At 38.7% G+C, this 23,914-nt stretch overlaps 1 protein-coding gene across 2 annotated transcripts in view; it reads right to left on the bottom strand.

The window, feature by feature from the left end:
• The window catches only part of LOC137273712 (nuclear receptor subfamily 5 group A member 2-like), a 225,745-nt gene that overhangs the window by 54,330 nt on the left and 147,501 nt on the right, over positions 1 to 23,914 (bottom strand). The window lies entirely within an intron of this gene.

Genomic DNA, 23,914 nt, shown 5'->3' with positions numbered 1-23,914 from the left:
TTCTTAGATCAAGTATGAATCATTTCCATGGAAGTCATGAAAAATATAAATGCCATATATTAGTAAACAGAAAAAGGCACCACTTCAAGATCTGTCTTATATAACTGCAAAGATCTGTTGAAAGATATCAAATGGCTTTCGAATTGTGCTCTGGAAACGAAGCCTATCCCTCCATTTTGTTGTTTCAACGGAAACCAGGAAAAATAAAAATACCAAAACATTGTAAACAGAAAAAGGCACCACTTTCAGGTCTGCCTCAAATATCTGCCAAGTTTTGTTGTAAGATAGTAAATACTTTTCGAGTTGTGCTCTGGAAACAAAGCCCATCCCTCCATTTTGAGACTAAGTCAGAATCGTTTCCATGGAAACTAAGAAAATGATAAATCAAAAAAATCTGTAAATAGCAAAGGGCATCACTTTAGGGTCTCCCCTACATATCCGCCATGTTTTGTAGAAAGACATTGCTAAGAGTGTGTATTTTCTGTATGTTTTTGTTATTAATTAAGTAATAATTATTATTGGGTCACACTTAGTTTAGTATTTTGAATAATAATTATGATGGGTCACATTTCGTATTATAGATGATCCACATTTTTAGGATTTGGGCAGCAGACTTGTCCGGGAATTATCTGCCCTTCAACACTTCCTGTTTGTTTACATCCGGGGACATTGTTTCGAGGGCACTCTACAGTGTTGGCGATGGCAGTAAGTGCTTGTACTTTCGGGAAACGACTGGAAAGGCTAGTTGCCGTGTTATGTTGTCGGACACAGATTCACACATTCACATTGCCATCGATTTTGTCTCACTTGTATTGTATTTGAAATTGATATTGTGACTACTGAATTGTGACAGTATCTGAATATTTTAAACTTGTCTTTGTTCTGTTTTGTTGGTTCACAGGGGATTTCTTACATTGTTTGTCATGGTAAATTCTTAAACGTAACAAAATTTAGAAGTTTTTGAACTGTGCTCTGGAGACCAAGTCCATCCCTCCATTTTGAGACTAAGTCAGAACCGTTTCCACAGAAACCCAGTAAATTATAAATCACAAAAACTGCAAGAGCCACCAAGTTGGGGTCTGCCACATATATCTACCAAGTTTTGCTGACAGATATCATGAACTTTTTGAGATGTTCTCCGGGAAACGAAACACACCTCTCACTTTTGAGACAAAGTCTGAATCATTTCCATGGAGATGGAGAAACTAAGAAATCACAAAAACCCGTAAAGAGCAAACGGCACCATTCTAGCTTCTGATTGATATATCTACCAAGTTTTGCAGAAAAATAAAGAACGGATTTTGAGTTAATAAACTGAAATGACTTCTTGGACAATCTTCCAAGGCACTGTCAGCTGTCCATATGAATAAAATATATTGAAGAAGTTGGTTTTTTTATCACATGTTTAATGGGCATTCTAGAAGTTAGTGAGTCAAAAATAAAACATACAGCTTTATGGATTACAACTTCTTGTTTATTACGTTGAGTGAATGAAATGTCGTTCAATGTAATAAACAGGAAGTTGTAATCCATAAAGCTGTATGTTTCATGTTTGGATTTTTATCATCAATTACAGTTTTGTTCATTATTAAGTTAAACTGAAAATTTCAATGCATATCTTCAATTTTGAGATTTCTGATGATCAGTCTATGTCTATGATTTGTTTGCAAAGAATTCATGAACTCTTCATGAATGCAATATCAATGTCAGTAATCATGAAGAGTTCATGAAAATTTTGTGAACATTAAGTGAAAATTTTACTTCATGAACTCTCCCTGAAACATACATCATGAACAATTCACAAAGTATTCTTCACAAAGTTTTCTAAAATTCCTCATAATTTCCACAGGGCACATATTCATTTTGACATCTCAGTGAGCATAGCAGTTATTAAAACAATCTTTTAAATGTTAAAACTCATATAATATCACATTTTGAAAAGTATATTTACGTGAGAATAAAGTCATGTGCTGCAAAAAGATTTGTTCTTATGTTGTTACATTTATTCATTGAGGACTTTTTTCCCCTTCTAATTGAGGTATTTTTTTGTCATGGGGACATTTAGCTTACAGTGATGGCTAGTCTCAGGGTTGACAGCTCCTACAGTGCTGGTTACAAGATGTTGACTACTCCTACAGTGACTGTTCCTCCAGTGCGCACAGAGGGTTTACAGCTACTACAGTGCTGGTTACAGAAAGTACAGTGGTGGTCAAAGAGTACTGACTGCTCCTTCAGTGCTGCTTCCAGAGTTGACTGCTGCTACAGTGCTGGCTACACAGGGTTGACTGTTCCTACCATGCAGCAGCCAAGATGTTCATGTATCCTGTTGGAGTGAGTCGATAGGTGTATACTGATGGAATCTTGCAGCAATGGAACTTAAGGCACACCAGGAGGATGTGCTGAACAGCAGCTGACAATCAAATTACCTTGGCCATTTTTGCATCAGCCTCAATCCTGAACCTTCTGGATTTACTTGTCAGTGTGTGGAATGTGCATCCATTTTCAAAAGTAAAGGATGAGCGAGTAATTGAATTTTAGTTTTACGCTGCTTTGAGCAACCTTTTGGTAATATAACAGTGGGGGGGACACACAGTATCCTACCTCACACATGAATGTTAAACACTGTTTTCTGAGCACTCTTCTATTATTTTCAGTGTACCCCCTTACGGGCAATTAACATTTCTATGCACCCTGCTGGGAATGCTGAGCTAATTTGCTACTTTGTTGTTGCAAATCTTTATTTCAAATAAAACTGAATCATGTATGATATATGGAAATGATGTTTTATGAATGCCAATCCATGAAAGGGAGATAACTCTAAATATGTAAAATAGGTTGTATTTGGGACTACACTTTCTTCTTGTGAAGTACAAGTTCTAGTATGTTTTGGGTTGAATCCCATCCAGGATTCAAACTCGCACCCTCAGACTCAAGCACCTACTATCACCAGCACAAAAAGTCAGCCACCTAGCCTGCTCAGCAACCGTGAAAGTATAATCCCATATATGACATATGTTACATTTGATCACTGTAAATGGCACAGTGTAATCATAACTCTAAATCTATTTTTCTGCAAAATCTAGCGATGGCTGAAAAAAACAAGAGTCATCAGAAGATGACATATCCCCCGGGCCCTCACATATTTGAAAGGACAAATTATCTGACAGTTACTTATTGCGTTTTTAGACTGTGTCTGAATTAAATATAAATGCCATATACATGTATCTGTAATCAGAAAAAGTCACCATTTCAAGATCTGTCTCATATATCTGCCAAGATCTTTTGAAAGATATGAAATCGTGTTCGAGTTGTCCTCCAGAAACGAAGTCCACAACCTGTTCATGGAACCGTGAAAATAAGAAATCACAAAAAAACTGTAAATACCAAAAGGCACCACTTTGGGTTCTGCCACACATATGTACTAAGTTTTACTGACAAATATTAAGAAGTTTATGAGTTCTGCTCCGGAAACGAAACAGTCTAAAATGTTTCCTTGAAAACTCAGAAAATAATAAATCACAAAAACCCTTAAGTAGCAAAAGGCACCACCTTAGGTTCCGACAGATATATCTACCAAGTTTTGAAGAAAAAATATTGAACGGTTTTTTTAGTTCTGTTCTGGAAACGAAGCCCACCCCACCATTAGACTAACACCAAAATGTTCCATGGAAAAACAACAACAACAAAAAAAAAACAAGTGAAAACTCTGTAAATAGCAAAAGGCACAACTATAGGTTGAGATTAATATATCTATCAAGTTTGGTCTAAAAATATTGATCGGTTTCTGAGTTCTGCTCCGGAAACAAAGCCCATCCCTCCATTTTGAGACTAAGTCTGAAATAATTCCATGGAAACCAAAAAAATGATAAATCACAAAAACCTGTACATAGCAAAACTCACCACTCTGGGGTCTGCCACACATATCTACCAAGTTTTACTGACAGATATTTAGAAGTTTTAGAGTTCTGCTCCAGAAACGACAACTTAAGCCACTAAGCTATCCCATCGTCCCCTTCAGTGAAGGAAGTCTCATTGCATCTCAACAGGCATCACAAGGATTTCATTAGAAATTGGTCAGCATCATTTCCAAGTTGGGAGTAAGTACCAGGCAAGCCACCTTGGAGCTTGCACAAAATCCAAACTTCTAATACAGGTTTTTCAACAACCTATACTTCTAACCTATGTTTAAACAAGGATTCCTGGCATTGAAAAGTTGAAAGCATATATCATCTGATCTGATTATCAGATAACTAGCATGACTACACTACCTGAGTGGTACAGATAGAACACAGAACATAAGCTTCAATGATGACTTTAGCAGGCAAACATTAGTGTGGCTTTTCCCTCCCCTGCATGTTGAATAGCTAGATGTCGGTTGTTACCTTGATGGTTTGTTGTAATTAATTTGAAGTAAAGCTGACTTGCCGAAAGTCCTGTAGGTAAGCTGGGTGTGGCACATGATTCATGTCAATGATGTTATGGAGACAGTTTCACAGAACATGAAACCATAACAATGTTATCAGATTGAGGATCAGTCTCTTGCTTCACCAGAGTGAAAAAAGAACAGCTTCTGTACCATGGACGATGAATGATATTAAATAGCCATTATTATATAAGTACTGAGTCAATGTATGCAACAAGTAGACAAATAGACCTTTCAAAATAGGAGAAAATGATTCAGTGTAAAATCTGAAATTTGCTTTTATATTCCAAGCATGTGCAGTTTTCTCAAAAGATCTTACTGGCTTCAAGAAATTCAAAGAAGTATAGTCTGGTTCATAATTATTGAGAATTTTTCTTCTTACTTTGAACTATCCTAACACCTCAACTGATTCACTGATACTTAAAACTAAGTAATGGTTTAAGGGAGGTAACTCATCTTGGCCTACTGAGTATTGTACAATTAGAGTTACCTCCCCTGAAATTGTAGCAGACGTCGTTTTCCTCAGCACTGTCAACAATGTCTGCTGAAGATAAAAGAAGGTTGATTTTTGAGTTCTGTAATCAAGGAATCGATGATGTAAATACATTGGCAGAGAGAACAGGAACTCCTCTTTCTACTGTGTATAGGATTAGGAAGAATTTTAAAGAGGGAAAGGATTTTGGGCACCAGAAAGGAGCAGGGAGACCCAGAAAATTGGACTTCTCAGATCACGTCCGGCTGGGAATTTTAGCGTCTAAAAAGCAAAGGGCAAGCATCTCCAACATCAGGTATGAAATGATAGAAAGGGGATCAACAGTTGTATCAAAATCTACAGTTAGAAGAAATTTGATTGATCTTGGATGGGAGAAAAAGACAGGAATTCCTTCTCCTCTCATGAAACAAGAACATAAAGACAGGCGTGTTGAGTGGTGTTTGGCACATGAAAACTTTGACTGGGAAAATGTGATTTTTACTGATGAAAGCTCAATATGGGTATATCCCAATAATGTGAAAATATGGACGAAGTCTGCGTCAGCACCGTTGTATCGACGACCTAAATACAGTCCAAAGTTTCACGTATGGGGAGGGATATCCTTATTAGGAACGACCCCGCTGTGTGTGTTTGAGGGAAATCTGACAAGTCAACGCTACACTAACATATTACATAATTTTCTCCTTCCAAGTGCACATGTGTTTTATGGAAATGACTGGATTTTGCAGCAAGATAATGATCCTAAACACACCGCAAAACATGCCAAGCAGTGGTTTCAGGAGGAAAATGTGACTGCATTACCATTTCCTGCATATAGTCCTGACTTAAATCCCATTGAGAACATTTGGGGGATGATGAAGGAATGTGTGAATCAAAAGGGGTTGACAAAAATTGAAGACATGAAGAGAGAAGTGGTCCGATACTGGGACAGCATAACTCACGAGACACTAACCTCTCTGATAGGAAGTATGCCTACCCGTCTTAGACTGTGCCGTGAAGCTCAAGGAGACTTGATAAAATATTAAATTGTTACCTACACAACATGAAAAGGTCAGTTCACTTTCACAATACATTCAATTTTATCTGATTTGTTCTCGTTTAATAATATGAAATGCTTTAGCTATTCTCAATAATTTTGAACCATACTGTATGTGACTATCAACACACACAAGGGACTGTATAGGTACAACAGGCTACCATATGGATGTCAGCAGCGCCAGCAATATTCCAAAAAAGTATGGAAAATCTATTACGAGGACTTCCCAGAGAGTTTGTGAGAGTGGATGACATTCTAATCATGGGACGTAATAGGAAGGACACCTAGTGGAATGAAGTTGAACCAGTTTCAGAGGCAACGTCAACTTCCACAAAAGAGAAGTTGTGAAGAAGGTTTGCTGTTCATGGACTACCAGAAGTTCTAGTTAGTGACAATGGTTCGGCATTCACCAGTGAAGAGTTTGAGTTGCTTCTGACAAGCAATGTCTGCACCTTATCATCCTGCGTTGAATGGACTTGCAGAGAGAGCTATGAGAACGTTCAATGAAGCGATGAAGAAGAATCCTGGGGGATCACTCAACATGAGACTGTTGAGGTTCCTATTTCCATATCGAATAACAAGACTGTATAATTCAAATGATACAACTACAATTTATTTAAATTCATTTATAAAGAAATTGGAAGCTTACATTTTTAATGTCCAGATAAACCCCGAAAGAAGCAAAACTATGCTACTATTTTTTTCCATTTGTGACATGTCATAATATATCTCAGCCTCTTCTTTCAAATTATATTTCATTTTTACGTAATAGGTAAAGAAATTCTTAAATAATATGTATGGTCGCCTGATTTCCGATATCAGTGGCTTTCCGCTTGGTGATATGACACATATGATTTGTGGGTATCCACCATATTCTGCTGTAAAGATCATGGTTGGTCAAAATCAGGCATGTGACCTAAGGCAGCCAATCATACAGCAATGGATACCATCCTCATAAACATAAACATTTTAGATTCAGACAAGAGTTTTCGAGCAAGTACTGCAGTTTACTGGGAGCACTTTTTCAGATTAATTAGCACTCCCTAAAGATCGTAAAGGTACCAGACCGTAACCCCACACACTAGGGATTGGAAAGGGTGCCTAACCCTAACCCCAAACCATCAGAAAGGGTGTTGGCTGGCTTGTGCTGTGCCTGGTAAATTGCATTCTAGCCGTTTTCGGGAAAATAATGCTATTCTGACCATATTATGCAAGAAATCACTACCTATGCGTTAATTAGGGAACCTATTGGACTTACTGTACTGGGTTAGGACCTGTGACAAAAATGCTTCATGAATATGTTTTCGCATTTAACATCATGTCCGAGAGTGAAGACTGAGGTGGTGAAAGCCGAGATGTCACTGTCAGTGACTTGACTTACGTTACATGATCACATAAAATGATGGAAACAGTAATTTATATATACGTTCCCCTAAAACTTTTGCTTATGCTGAAGTTGACTTTTTTCATTAGTTTATTCAATTTATTTAATGATTTCTTCAAAACATCATTACTTTGCTGTTTGATAATATTTCATTAGGGAGCCACTGCCAAAGTTCCTAGAATTGTCACAAAAAATAGTTATTGATTTTAATTCTGCCGATAACATGGGATAAACTGAAATTGAATAAGTGTTTTCAGGCACTATGAACGGTGACAGATTTAATATGTGAATCATAAGCTAGGTAGGGTCCTAAAATTTATCTCATTTTGATGAGATTACTACCTGGTCTCTGGTGGACTTCTATCGTTGAAACTTCATAGAGACTGTCATAGTCATTGCATAAACAAGATTCTCATTGGCTACTGAACACCATTTAAGCCAATCAAACACAAGCTTACCCGGAAGTAAACATAGTGATAGGGGTGACAGCTCGCATGCTTTCCAGTGTGAAAAAAAGTGTTCCTGATTTATATATGCAACTGACAAGTGAGATAATCATTTTGAAAATGATATAATGGAGACAGTTTCATAGAAATTGTACTTGTCTTCCACTTTTTTTAACTGGCGACAAATGTTTCCATTATTTTAAAAGTTACTCATCCAAATGCACATTCGGCCACATTTGGCAATCCAGGCGACCAGTAGTTTCTATCACTGAAACTTCTGTACAATACATAGCTAAATATACTAATGTATTGGTTTAGTCTCCAATCGCCTACATCTCTATTTGCCTACATCTCCATATGCCAACAAAACCAAAGCTGGCTAGTTAGGATTCAAAAATGCACCCCTACTTTCATCATGAAACTGCCTGACCGGGCTGTAGTGATCTTGATTGACTGTTGTTATAAGAATATTTAGTGGAGAAGGATGATAAGTTTGTTCAATATGTCCCACCTGGGATCACATAAAATGAAACGGTTTAAATTATCATTGTATACTCGCCTTCTCTGCTAATAATTGGTTTAGTTTCTTTTATGCAAAACTTAACCCTATAAAAATGGAGTTTTTGTCAAGCATTGATAGTCGCAATGGCTAACCTACAGATGACAGAGTTTGTAGTGTCGTAGAGAGGAGGAAGACAGGTTCTACATAATGGACACAAGTATCGTCTGACTGTTGTGAGACAAGTGGCCACACACTGGAAGTGTGTCATAGACAAATCCAACGGGATATGCAGTACCATAGATGACTACATATCTTTTGTCACAGAGCACAACCACCCTCCTCTGGTGAATGAAGATGAGACCAGACTCCTGACCATACTGAGACGCGTCCGAGATGAGATACAGCCGTCCAACAGATCTACAATGAAGAGATCCTGAACCTTGATGAAGATACTGATGCTGCTATTACTTCCTTCTGCAATGTTCGCTCTGGTCTCTATCGTCAACATGTTAAAGTTCTACGACTACAACTACAAGAACAACCCAGCTTTCAACACACATGTGCGACAAGCTGCTTCTCTTCCCCTCCTTCAAGTGGATCAAGTTCTGGATGCACTGCTGCCTTCAACAACTACATGAACACTACTTGGGTAGACTATCACGCAAGGTTCCCTCCTTGTCTACGGAACCAACATGAAAATACTGGCCCCAGATCGAATAATCATTTTAGAGGGATTCAAGACACTGGTTAGAAACATTCACCCAAACATCTACGAATTTGTGATCGCTATGAAGAAACTAGAGACAACAAACTGACTGGCACTGAGATAAGTGGAACTTGGTGCAGCTGTCCACTCCAGATTCAGGATCTAACAAAGAAAAAATCAGGAAGAAAAACACCCCTTCAGTTCCTTGACACAGCTGGCCACCTCATTAAGTTGAATTAAGAATGGACTTAAAATTTCAAATAACTGTGAAACACACATAACAGTGTATATATTTATGATACGTTGATGAAATGTGATTAAAACATTAGAATATGTATATTTTAACAATATTAATATATAAATAAATACATAAATCGATACTGCTTTAATTCATGTATCCGTATAAAAGAAATAATACATTAAAGGCATTGTTATCAATAAATAAAGTCATTTTATACCTCTGTACACCTCTTTTCCTTCTTTGAGAAGAGCCCACTTTCAGATCATAGGGGTGATGCTCGTTTATCATTACATAATCTGTGGTCAACAGACCATGGAGTGTAACGCAGTGTTTTATGACTGTAGGCAAATAGAGATGTAGGCAATTAGAGAACATGCTAATATATTAGCTGATTTTGTATTCAAAAGAGTCATAAACTCATGGGGATTAGGGCTGGGGTAATAACAAGGTAGATATTTCTTCTGTACATCGTCATACATGGGCAATGGGTGTTCATTATCTTACTGAGATAATATAGACACATGGCAATGCAATATTTTCGGTATTCTATATAATTGTATGTTAAAAACCAGAAATACCATACTGAAATCTAGTCAGCGCTCTACACAAATGAACGGAAGGTATCACTCGTAGGTGGGTTTCTGGTTGAGATAGATATTGTAGGTGAGCAATAACCAATAAGACAAATTTAAAAAATCTGAATGCATCTTTTCAATGTTGTTTTAATATAGTGTCCCCCAGATTTCTGCCCTGTACTACAGGATAAGTTGGATTTTTCCACTGAATATTTTAAATGCAATCAATATATGGAAGTAGTGAGTTATAGGTACACACAAATTTCTTGGTTGGATACACATAGGTTATCACACGAGTGTGTTTGGGGATGGTTAATATCCTGCACTTGGAATAAATATTGCATTTAGAGAGGCTTGGCAAGCTAAATACATAGTGTTTATTCCTAATGCAGGATATTAATCATCCCCAAACACACTCGCGTGATAACCTATTTATCATACAATGTCATTCTTACTTTATAATTTTACAAAAATACGATTTCATTTGCTGCAGATCATGAAACTAAATTTCGTGGGATGTGCCTGCATATCTATGAGGTCACAAATATGTGAGTAGTAATGAGTGACGTCACAAGCTCGGTGACACAAGTTTGTACTGATCACTCATTTGAGTGCGTTACATCATCTACTTCCCAGTAAGCTTTATGTTAAAGAACGCACTGATGTCAACAAATCAGCTTATGTAAAAAAAAAAACAAAAAAAAATCTGTGTGGAATTTCCGAAAATTTCAATTACCCTTTTGAACATCAAATACACTGAATGTTTGCATAACATTGTGCACCTAGATTCCTATGCCATCCTCTCGCTAACACTGACAGTTGGTCGAGAAACTGTGTTTGGTATCTTTGCAAGCCTATGGATTTCTATAATCTACTCAATCTATCATAACCAGGCACAAATTTTCTGGGATCAAAGGACTGACAGTACCGTAACCACAGTAGACAATCCCGACACGATCACACACCCTTGACGCCATGTTTGTTTACACTGTGAAAGTAGTCCCTAAAAGTTGCATATGACCTGTCTAATTTGCATCGGTATCTGTATATGACCCCAACAGACACTGAAAATATCTGTTGACTTTTTCCTGCCAAGAACACTTTAACGGCTCCCACTACCTCCGGGTCGGAGGCACCACAATAGGTAGTAAATTAGCACCTTCCTATGCTAACATAAGCAAAATAGAAGACAAACTTCTAGATCAATACACTGATAAACCCTACATATAGGTCAGGTTTATCAATGATATATTCATGATATGGACACTTTGAAAACAATGCCTAGAATCGTTCCTCCACTACTAAATTCACGGCTGAATTCTGCAGACACAGAGTTTCGTTTCTAGACACATGGTTCTCATACAATAAAGACCTCCACAAACTGGAGTTCACGCTTTATCATAAACCCACTGACACATCTTATTTGTTGTATATTTCATGTCACCCAAGACACATTAAAACTGAAAGGTCCTTGCAGCCGGTTTCTATGATTGAAATGTATCTGTTCAACATCCGAGGAATATGAAAAACACAGCCTAAATCTCGTCCAGTACTACCTCAAATGAAGAAACCCTAAGAAACACATACAACAAAATAAAAATAGGTCTGATTTGGAGGAAAGAAGCGCTCCCCTAATAAAGAACCACGAAACAAGGATAGACTGTTCTAGTTAGCAACAATAATCCCATGAACATGGAACTGAATGCCACTGTCAAAAAAGTTAGCATCTACTTAGTGGGACAGACATTTGTCAGGACACTTTCTCAACATCACATATTGCTGCCTATTGCAAAAATAAAACCCTAAAGGATCACCTTGTTAGAGAAACTCTGACTTATCTCAGACAAGTACCACAAATCAGCAGACAAATTGCCAATCTTGTCGACGATACGTGCGACAAGGTAAGGTGCAAAATCAGCAAAACACTCACAGATAGTGAAAACTTCACAAGCTCTGTCACTAAAAAGGTCTTCAAAAACAAGAAGCTACATTTGCCAAACTCGTACTGTAGTTTACCTTACTTGCAAAAAACCCCGTAAGAAACAATATGTTGGTGAAACTAAAAGATGTTTCAGAATCCAACTAAAAGAACACTATGCTGATATCACCCACAAGTGCGACAAACCAGTGGCGTCTTCACTTCACTCGAAACATCATGGCAGAAAATGACCTAAAATTTGAGTCACATCTCAGGGAACACCCTGACTTTGAACAAACCACCGAAAAAAGAAGATCTCTTGAATTACTGTGGATTTTTTAGCTACCTATGTTTTAGCCGCAAGGACTCAATGACAGGATTGTAGGTTGAAATATCCCTTTAACCATTTTTTCATTACACTAATCCTTCAATCAACATGTTTGTCGGTCTTGTCCTTCAAGTTGTTTGTCACACTGTCAGTGTACGTACCACTGCATGAACTGATTGGCTGTCTTGAACTTGGCATTCACTGACAAGTCCGTTGGTTGTAGCTCACCGGTGCAACCTGGCAGAATGAACTTGATCAAGAAGTTACGTTGTTTTAACAACTTGAGGAATGACTTGCATCAGTGTGCAGCGAAAACATCAAAGATGACAAGTGATTTCTGGCCTAGTCGCAGTTTTGCAATTCATTCTTGTTCCTTTTGAGTAAGGTAGAAGCACATGATCAATGCAATCCAGCATGCTGTTTCCATTACTCCAATGACTGGGAATGTGGGTCACATGCCATTCTGATAGAAATTTGTAGTGGGCATGGCATTTGTCAGTCTGGCCTTGGTATATTATTTGTGGGGGTAACCGCCAAGCAATAATGTTATCTCTCTTTTGTCCCATATCCATGCTTTCGAACTGTCACAAACTCTAACATTTTCCTTTGTGTACAATCGCGTTGATAGCTCAAAATTTTGTGACACCGAGTTTACCAATCTAGCTGAGTTTATCTCATTGACACTTTTAGCATTAAGGAGACACTGATGCGGAGCGAATAATGTTTCTCACCAACGGCCTAATTACGAAACCAAACAGCAAACTGGTCAGCACCTGTTTCCTCGACCGTGACAGACAAAGGGACTGGGCTCCTGTCCTCATTAGCAGAATTTCTTCACCCTAAAAAGCGAGGGGGCCAGATGCCCATCACATGCCGTTATTTAAAAATATCCATGGTATTCCTGATTGTAACATAATATATCTGATTGTAACAAAATATCCCAGCAGTGTATTTTTTTTTTCTGATGCCTGGATGGTATAGTGACTGATCAAATTTGATCCCATTTCTGTGTTTTTTACCTATATATTTTAATCATGTCATGTGAAAATATGATGTCTGCATACACGTAGCAAGCCATTTGTTTCATATAAGTTCAAAAGATTGCAAAGCTTTATATTTAGATAGTTTTGAGGGTTGGTCCAGATGTCAAAGCAAACATCATACATAAATTTTGGTAGCTACGACCCTGGTTTATTATCTGTGATAATAAAAAACACACACTTGATTTATGTGAATTCGTGAACTAATAACAACTTTGAAATTGGTAGAGAAATCTGAAAATTTTCTCAAGTGTAAAAAAACTGATTACACCCATTTCCCCAAGTACACAGCAAACACCTATGTGCACTTCATATGTAACAATGAAGTTGGTATCATCAAAACAGTTTCGCCCCAAAAGTGTGACATGCGACACAGAGATTACATTTTCGTTGCTGTAACTCATGTTTGATGGTATAAACCTACACGTGTTATTTGTCATCATTCACTTGATGGTCAGTTAATGAATTTATAACGTGTATAAATAGTGGTAACACCACTAAAATTACTTGACATAGGTTCCCGTTTTGGCATCTCTCCTGTCTGGAGCAAATACTCAACATCATAAATTAAGGTCTGTAGTGGCAAATGTATTGCCTGTTATGTAATATGTGCATGTAAGTGATGCAAGAGGGTTTATCAGCTGAGTTACAAACACAAACATCAATCAAAGGATCAACCGATAACACACTGATTGATTAATTACTTGCACAGAGGATTTGTCAAAAAGGCAGTGTTTATGAGTGTAGATTTACGTAATCTATGCTGAATACACCCTGTCGTACAATATGAGTGTAAAAACAACATCCTTCCAAAAAAGAATTAACCGCCACTGCTTTGATTGATTGATTGTTGCTCATTATTGGCTAACTAATGGCGGACATCATGCAGTTAGTTGCCAGGTGTGCTGTCCTGGGTGACCAGTGAGATTATGTATACACCAGTGTGAAAATCTCTCAAACGATGTGTAACTTTTTCAGTCTACACATAAACTATCAATTGCAGACATGGGAGGTGCAGCAGAGATCATGAACCAGTCACAAATTCTGGGATATCATCCGGATACTCACGGGAGAAAAGCAATAACAACAGAAACCACCATTCCACGGAAATTGTTCCACATCAGTGCCCCTTTAAACGTCTTAATTAGAGATTGTTAATCCCTTGGTCAGTCTATACCATGAAGATAAATATATTGATTGACAATCAGCCATGCTTGCATCCTGATCATATCATATTCGAGTTTTAGCTAACTTTTGTCCCCCAATACTGAAATGAAAGTTTTGACATAATTGGAATGTCCATATCACAAAGAAGGCAATTTTCTTGTATTTGTGGAGGAAGCATGGACAGTATTCATAGTTTATCATGAGAGTAACATGGTAACATTGGCAGTGGCTCAGTCAAGAAAGACAACACCCCTCTCATCTACTCATATTACTGGCTGAGTCAGGGGACTGGGAACAAGGTAGGGAGAATCGGCAATATACAAGAGAGTTCATGGGGCTATTGATAGGGAAAACCGGCAATATACAAGACGGTTCAGGGAACTATAGATAGGGAGAACTGGCAATATACAAGAGAGTTCATGGGGCTTTTGATACAGAGAATCGGCAACATACAAGACAGTTCAGGAGGCTATTGATAGGGAGAACCAGCAATATACAAGAGGGTTCAAGGAACTACAGATAGGGAGAACCAGCAATATACAAGAGGGTTCAAGGAACTACAGATAGGGAGAACCAGCAATATACAAGAGGGTTCAGGGAACAAGGTAGGGAGAACCAGCAATATACAAGAGGGTTCAAGGAACTACAGATAGGGAGGACCAGCAATATCCAAGAGGGTTCAAGGAACTACAGATAGGGAGAACCAGCAATATACAAGAGGGTTCAGGGAACAAGGTAGGGAGAACCAGCAATATACAAGAGGGTTCAGGGGGCTATTGATAGGGAGAACCAGCAACATACAAGAGGTTGGGTGAGTGAGTGAGTTTATTTTTACGCCGCTTTTAACGATATTCCAGCAATATCATGGCGGGGGACACTAGGAAATGGGCTTCACACATAGTACGCATGTGGGCAATCCAACCCTGGTCTTTGGCATGACGAGCAAACGCTTTAACCACTAGGATACCACACTGCCCATATACAAGAGGGTTCAGGGAACTGTAGATAGGGAGAACCAGCTATATGCAAGAAGGTTCAGGGAGCTTTAAATGTAGAAAACGGTATGAAAAAACAACAACACTTCATCAGTTTCCAAATTTGTTTGACAGCGATTTTATAAACCGCATCCCCTTGTAAAGATTAAGTTTATTTTCACCGAGTACATGGGGATGTCAATAAGTTTTGAGCCTTGAGCATTTTTCATACCCAGGTGTCACAGCCTATGGTACGACATTGAACCTTGGGGAGTAGCTGATGTGATATATAAGTTTTGCTATCCTACTCTCAGAAATTAATGAACAGCTAACATTGACAGAAAGAGATCCCCCTCATGGCAGTGAAAATGAATAAAATTGAGTATAGAGCAGTAATTAAATTTTTAGTTCTTGAAGGAAACTCGGCGAAGAACCTTGAAGAAAGGCTTTCAGTAGTTTATGGGAAGTCTTCCCCTTCATCTGCTACCATCAAACGATGGGTCAATGGGACCGCAGGCATTTTCACACGGATCCATTGAGACAATTCTTCATGAATATCTCGTCATGTCTAAGGTGTGCGCAAGATGGGTGCCAAGAATGCTTACAGATGAAATGAAGCAAACAAGGGTCACCATAAGCAACTCCATGCTAACAAGATACAACAAGAATCCAGAAGATTTTCACTTTAGGCTAGTAACCTGTGATGAAACCTGGATTCACCACTATGTTCCTGAGAGCAAACAAGAATCCATGGAATGGAAACATGTCACTTCTCCCAGGACCAAAAAGTTCAAAGCCTCCAGATCAGTGCACAAGGTAATCGCAGTCTTCTGGGATAGGAAAGGCGCCATCCACATAGATTACTTACCAAAAGGAAGAACAATGAATGGGGAATATTACGCTAACTTGCTGAGGCAAGTGCGAAAGTCAATCAAGGAGAAGCGCCAGGGCAAGATCAGACATGGTATTCTTCTACATCAAGACAATGCTCCAATACACACCTCTCGCGTTGCAGCCGCTGCTGTCCAGGAATGCGGGTACGAAATCTTGCCGCATCCCCCCTATTCTCCAGACCTGGCACCAAGTTAATACCATCTGTTCACATATCTCAATAGATTTCAGGATGATAATGAGCTTATTGCTGCTACTGAGGCTTGGTTTGAGGACCAAAATGGCGCCTTCTACAGAGATGGCATCAGCGCCTGACAGAAACGATGGAACAAGTGTCTTGACTCACAAGGGGACTATGTTGAAAAATAAATGTGGTTGATACCAATATTTTGTGTTTTTCTATGCAAGGCTCAAAACTTATTGACATCACCTCGTACAATCGTGTATTTAATATTTAGTTGCAGAAAACTAATATATAGCATAGATCATGTCAGAAAGTGGGTGACCGTGGTTGGCTACAAAACAGCAAAAGCGGGGGGCTTTTGTCTGTGGGGCATCTGTCCTGTCGGGCTTTGTCAGGCAATCGGTTGAAAGAATCATTTGAAATGATGAAGTTGAAAACTCAACTGGATCAGAGAAAGAGTATGAACAACATGGATATGGGAAACTGAAATTCATTTAGGACATGACTGATTGGCACGAATTTCACGAGGCTTCGGTGCATTTTGCTAACAAGGGAGAGACAGGCCTGTGTCACTTGGAGTGGAACCACTGTTGATAGACAGTGATGTATGGACATAGATGTGTAAGACTTGCCCAGAATACCATCATGTATGTATGGAGATAGATGTGCCCAGAAGATCTCGGATGTATGGACATAGTGAGTGAGTGAGTTTAGTTTTACACCGCACTCAGCAATATTCCAGCTATACGGCGGCGGTCTGAAAATAATTGAGTCTGGACAGACAATCCAGTGATCAACAACATGAGCATCGATCTGCCCAATGGGGAACCAATGACATGTGTCAACCAAGTCAGCAAGCCTCACGACTCGATCCCGTTAGTCGCCTCTTACGACAAGCATAGTCACTTTTTATGGCAAGCATGGGTTGCTGAAGGCCTATTCTACCCTGGGACCTTCTCGGGTTGTATGGACACAGATGTGTAAGACTTGTCCAGAATACCATCATGCATGTATGGACACAGATGTGTAAGACTTGTCCAGAATACCATCATGGATGTATGGACATGGATGTGTAAGACTTGTCCAGAATACCATCATGGATGTATGGACATGGATGTGTACGACTTGTCCAGAATACCATCATGGATATATGGACATGGATGTGTAAGACTTGTCCAGAATACCATCATGCATGTATGGACACAATGTGTACGACTTGTCCAGCATACCATCATGGATGTATGGACATGGATGTGTAAGACTTGTCCAGAATACCATCATGGATGTATGGACACAGATGTGTACGACTTGTCCAGCATACCATCATGGATGTATGGACATGGATGTGTAAGACTTGTCCAGAATACCATCATGGATGTATGGACACAGATGTGTACGACTTGTCCAGAATACCATCATGGATATATGGACATGGATGTGTAAGACTTGTCCAGAATACCACCATGCACGTATGGACACAGATGTGTACGACTTGTCCAGAATACCATCATGGATGTATGGACATGGATGTGTAAGACTTGTCCAGAATACCATCTTGGATGTATGGACATGGATGTGTACGACTTGTCCAGAATACCATCATGGATGTATGGACATGGATGTGTAAGACTTGTCCAGAATACCATCATGGATGTATGGACACAGATGTGTACGACTTGTCCAGCATACCATCATGGATGTATGGACACAGATGTGTACGACTTGTCCAGAATACCATCTTGGATGTATGGACATGGATGTGTAAGACTTGTCCAGAATACCATCATGGATGTATGGACATGGATGTGTAAGACTTGTCCAGAATACCATCATGGATATATGGACATGGATGTGTAAGACTTGTCCAGAATACCATCATGCATGTATGGACACAGATGTGTACGACTTGTCCAGAATACCATCATGGATGTATGGACACAGATGTGTACGACTTGTCCAGAATACCATCTTGGATGTATGGACATGGATGTGTAAGACTTGTCCAGAATACCATCATGGATGTATGGACATGGATGTGTAAGACTTGTCCAGAATACCATCATGCATGTATGGACACATATGTGTACGACTTGTCCAGAATACCATCATGGATGTATGGACACAGATGTGTACGACTTGTCCAGAATACCATCATGGATGTATGAACATGGATGTGTACGACTTGTCCAGCATACCATCATGGATGTATAGATGTGTAAGACTTGTCCAGAATACCATCATGGATGTATGGCCATAGATGTGTAAAACTTGCCCAGAGTGAGTCAATAAATTGTAAAGAAAATCAATTTTCATAATGTCTATTCAAGGATCTAATGCTGTACAAACTTTAGCACGGCCTACAGTTACTATTCTACATCAAAGGGATTGATAGTTGATTGTATCGAGCAAGGATTGGACTGTTTGTTCAACCCAGGGGTATACGACAGGTGAGCCACATCAACATTCATTATACTCGATTCACACCTGGGACGGATATGCCACGTCATACTTCTGTTTGTACCATATTTCTGACATTACATCTGTTCCTATTTGCCTCCACATCCAAATGTGGAGAAATTTTGCTCACACAATCATCAAGTAGTGATTTTTTCAACGAGTTTGTCATCCGTAAACAAGTGTGTGACGTCACAATAGTAAACAATCTCTCATCAAAGTGTCTTGATCCTCTTGGACATTCAAGTAAAGTACTGCTACTCCATACGATGATCACCAATTTCCATGCGTTTTGTGGACTTCAGGTTTGTTATATGACTTGCCCTATCGATGAAATTTGAATAAGAGAAACATACGTAGAGTGTTTTCATATGACGTCATCATGTCTTGCTACGACCCAGGGTATGTCTTACAACATGATTCACATGCGCTGGCTTGTGGTCGGGCCGAGTGTGCTGTGAGTGAGCTATCGTCAGGGGCGAAAAGTCATTTCCCAAATAATTATGTGTTCCAATGACTTTGAAATGGATCCTGGTCCTCTGTCTCTGGAAGATCTCCAGAATCCTGTTCTTAGTGAACTCCGCAATGTGAAAGATGACCTCACTTCCCAGATCATTGATTTGAAAGGTCAAATTACCTTAATCCACTCTGAATGCGACGAACTGGACTCAGCTGTAACTGAGCTGCACAGAGAGGTAAATGACTTCAAGGGTAATTTTGAGATTATGTACAGTGACTTTGACGCTATATCTGAAACAGTGGACTCAACTGCTGAATGTCTTGCTCGTATGGATGAGGAGCTTGATAAATTAGAAGCTTTCGGCCGGCATGAAAACATAATCTTGTACGGCATACCTGAGCAAGAGGGTGAAGAGTCAATAGCCTGCAAAAGCGCTGTTTTATCAGTCTTCAATGAGCATGTAACCTTCAACTCCTGGCAGCCAAGTGACGTCGTGCATGCACATCATCTTGGCAAGAAGCGAGATGGTATAAACAAACCGTGGCCAATGATAGCTAAATTGGTCTTGTCTCACGATAAGTTCTGCGCGTTGAAAGCTAGAGACGTACTCAAAGCCAGCGGTTACAGAATCGCTAATGACTTAACCAAATGTCAACGTCAGCAAATCCAGAGTCTGAAAAACACTCACCTATTCGGTTTCTATAAAAATGGTAACCTTGTTACCAAATATCGCATTCAGCCCACTACATCCCGTATGAGTGGAAATTTCTCTCGCCAGGGAGAAAGTGGTATCAGTGGGCTACAAGCTGGAACCAGCCAATAGGACAATGGCCAAAGCCCGGACGACATATCACAGGGATCTTCTACACAGCTCACAAATATTTCTGTCTTTTCTGCACTATGTTGGAATATTAATGGCCAGACAGCCAGACCTTTGTTAGTACACTAGTAAATCCACAGTGGCTTGATGACTATGATATTTATTACAGTCCAGCTGTAAAGCTGTCGGAACATGGTTGCTTGTCTGGTGGCATTTGTGTCTGTATCCATCAGTCACTCTCACGATTTATCAAAATAATCAACACGAATGTTGACAATCTACTTTGCATAAAATTTAAGAAAGAAGTGTTTTCACTTAATAGGGACATAGCTTTGTTGTGCACATATATCCCACCAGACGGGTCATCATATTACGCTAGATATAACACTGATTGTCACTTAAATCAGATTGAAACTTTCGTATTAGAAAACCTGAATGATCTCCAGGACTCGCATTTAGTTCTTTGTGGTAACATGAATGTGAGAACAGGATAAGGGAATAACGTCCCAGTTGAAATTGATGCATGGAGTGATGAACACATGCAGAGAGACACTCTCTGCCATGATGATGTCTCGGTGTCAAACTGGAAGTCACATGACAAGGTGATCATTAAATCTGGGCATAGACTTCTTGACTTTTGCTATGCTCTACAGCTTTATATTGCTAAATAGAAGAGCTGCCTGTGACATGGAAGGGTAATGTACATATAAATGCCAGCAGGGTTGCAGTGCTAATGCACCCGTGAAGGTCCCGGGGTAGAATAGGCCTTCAGCAACCCATGCTTGCCATAAAAGGCGACTCAGCTTGTCGTAAGAGGCGACTAACGGGATCGGGTGGTCAGGCTCGCTGACTTGGTTGACGCATGTCATCGGTTCCCAGTTGCGCAGATCGATGTTCGTGTTGTTGATCACTGGATTGTCTGGTCCAGACTCGATTATTTACAGACCGCCGCCATATAGCTGTAATATTGCTGAGTGCGGCGTAAAACTCAACTCACTCACTCACTCACTGCAGTGCTAATGATTATTTTATATGCACTCCATCTTTCTTTCAGTTTATTGAGAAGCTAAACATAGGCTGATCACTTCCCATTAGAACTGACCTGTAATTTCACATGTACACTTTCCGGTAGAAATCCCTCTAATCTACAAGAGAAAATTTTGTGGATTGATTCACTCAAGGATACATTTTCATCCACCTTGCAACCTAAACTATCTCTGTTGCATGATGTAATCACCGATATGTTAGATATTGATATAGAACTAGTACTATAAGCGACTTTGTCAAACTATTTTAGAAGCCACACAGTGTATGAGGAAGATGACTAACCCTGACAGAAAACCTAAAGTTTAACTTAACAAAGAGTGTAGAGCAGCTAAACAACATACTAGAAAAGCACTTAGAAGATTTAGATGTAATCGTTTTGATAACAATAGAGTTTTATATTGTAGGGAACTGTACCTGATGTAACAACAATAGTTGAAGTTAGGCAAAGTAAAATGTCTGTACATTGTTTGCAAAGTTTTAAATGAGAGACGATACTTAAAACTTTTGAGACAGTTTAACATGGGTGCAACCTTTTTAGCGATATGGTTAACATGGCCAGTCCAGGAACAATCATGCTGTAAAGTAAGTTCAAAATGCTTATGGCTATTTACGTCATTAATGTTGCTATCTTTCATTGTTAAATTTCATTTGAGGCCGGGTCATACTTTACGAGAGAATTGTATAGAATCTGTTTGGTTAGAATCAAATGTAACTTGCCATTTGTCAGCCCAAGTCAGGAATGTTACATTCATCATTACTAAGAGACAGAGCAGTTTCATCAAGTTCATCTACTACAGCATAAAGTGATGTGTCATCTGCAAAGAGATGGATCTTTGCTACACATCTCGTTAGTGCCACCAATTGATAGTAAGAGCATTCATTTATACAGCCGTTTTTTGTGTGAATAGGAACAACTCCTTTCAGATATCAGGAACCAGTTTACTCTTTAGTGGTAACATTTGATAAAGGAACCGCTAACTGTCTTGCATTCATTTTTAGAATATTTTTGCAAATATCATCTGAGCCTGCTGTTTTGGTGTTATCAACAGAGGAAAAAATATCATGGATTTCTTGAGGACTAAGTGTCACACAAGTCACATAACAGGCTATCTACCCTTGAACGAATTTCTGGAATACCCCTATTAGGAGCAACTTCTCTGGTCTGATCTGCAAGAAAATCATGCATAATGTTTGCTGTTCCAACAAAATCATCACATAGTTTATTGTTATGGATTATCAAAGGAAAAGTGTTCATACTGGTGGTATGTTTACTTTTTATATAATTCTTAAAGGTCACATGCAACCAAAAAATCAAACCTAATTAAAATACAACTTTCAATTATTCATGACATATTATATACATTTCTGCTTGTAAAAACACAAATAAACAAAATTATAAGCGGACAATCGTGATTCAAAAGTGCAATATTTTGAACTTGCCCCTGCGAAATTCAGTTCATGAGTTCATGAAGTCTTCATAAAGTTCATGAAGACTTCATGAAGACTTCATGAAGTGTTCATCAACTTTAGCTTAAATCTTCATGAACTTACTTCATGAAGACACACTTCATGAAGACTTCATCAACTTCATGAAGTAATTTCACACTTCATGAAGTTTGTTACTTCATGAAGACATATTTCATGAAGACTTCTTCAACTTCATGAAGTTATTCCACACTTCATGAAGTTATGTGTTACTTCATGAAGTTTTTGTTCATGAAGTAAGTTTAATCTTATTCACTACAAATTTCCAGAGTAAACTACATTAAAAAGAAAATACAGAATAAATATTACAAGCTACAGTACTTTTATTCATGTTAGACAATTACAGATGAGGCATAAACATACTTTCAACATATTTAATTAAGTTTAAATTATCTGTAAATCCTATCTCTCATGGCATTACTAGTGTTTGTCTAGTAACTTTTGGTGTTGTTTCATAATATATACAACAAACAATGCATAAATGAACGCTAAACGATTCTGTGCCTAACAGGAGTTGTTTTAGTAACATAGGGACAGTTCAAGTTAAAACTTACCTTCTTAAAATAGCTGCGTAACCAGTTGGTACTTTGGAAGTTTTCTACTTGTCTTCCGTATTCATATTTACTCCATAAACTAAAGTTTTCCTGTCAAAATCGTCTCATTTCTTTGAATTTCTCCCGTGATTGCTCACGATCGGACATGCATGCAGATACTTTACTATCGCAAGAACGTCTTCCGCAAAGTTCATAACGAAGCAAAAACATAAAACAGTCAAAAACATTAACAGTCGACTCGCTACTAGAAAAAAAAGAAATGTGGAAAAATATTTTGATATCGCCATGTTTCTGACAGCTTTCATAACCCGCAAGTTGATCTTCTCGTTGAAAACATTCAATGCTCTCGATTTTAGAACACATTCCACTGTCACTCCCTGTCCAGCACGATATGACCCTAAAACTACGTCAGTTTAGACTAATGAAATAAAATTTACGACTAGGGACATGTGCATTATAAACTATTCTTCCAAGTTATGATCGACAACGGAATGTGAACTCAGAACATGTTTTTACGGGATACCCGCCGTTGACAATAATACGACATGTATACTGAGAAGTTGTAATTTCGATATTGATATCTAAATATTGTAATTCTTGCCATTAATTGTTCATAAGATGAGAAATTATACACTGTAGGTATGATGGAGTAACTTTCGCGCCAAAACTGCCCCGCCCTTCGTTCTTCCGAAATCTATTGCGACTTTAAGAACGGATAACAATAATCATACATCTTATTTTATTTATAGACACGATTTATTCCTGATCTAAGGTTTATATTTACAC

The sequence above is a fragment of the Haliotis asinina genome, chromosome 2, assembly GCF_037392515.1.
Source record: "Haliotis asinina isolate JCU_RB_2024 chromosome 2, JCU_Hal_asi_v2, whole genome shotgun sequence".
In the NCBI taxonomy this organism is placed as follows: domain Eukaryota; kingdom Metazoa; phylum Mollusca; class Gastropoda; order Lepetellida; family Haliotidae; genus Haliotis; species Haliotis asinina.
The sequence above is the reverse complement of the archived record's forward strand: the minus strand, read 5'-3'. Positions and strand labels throughout refer to the sequence as shown.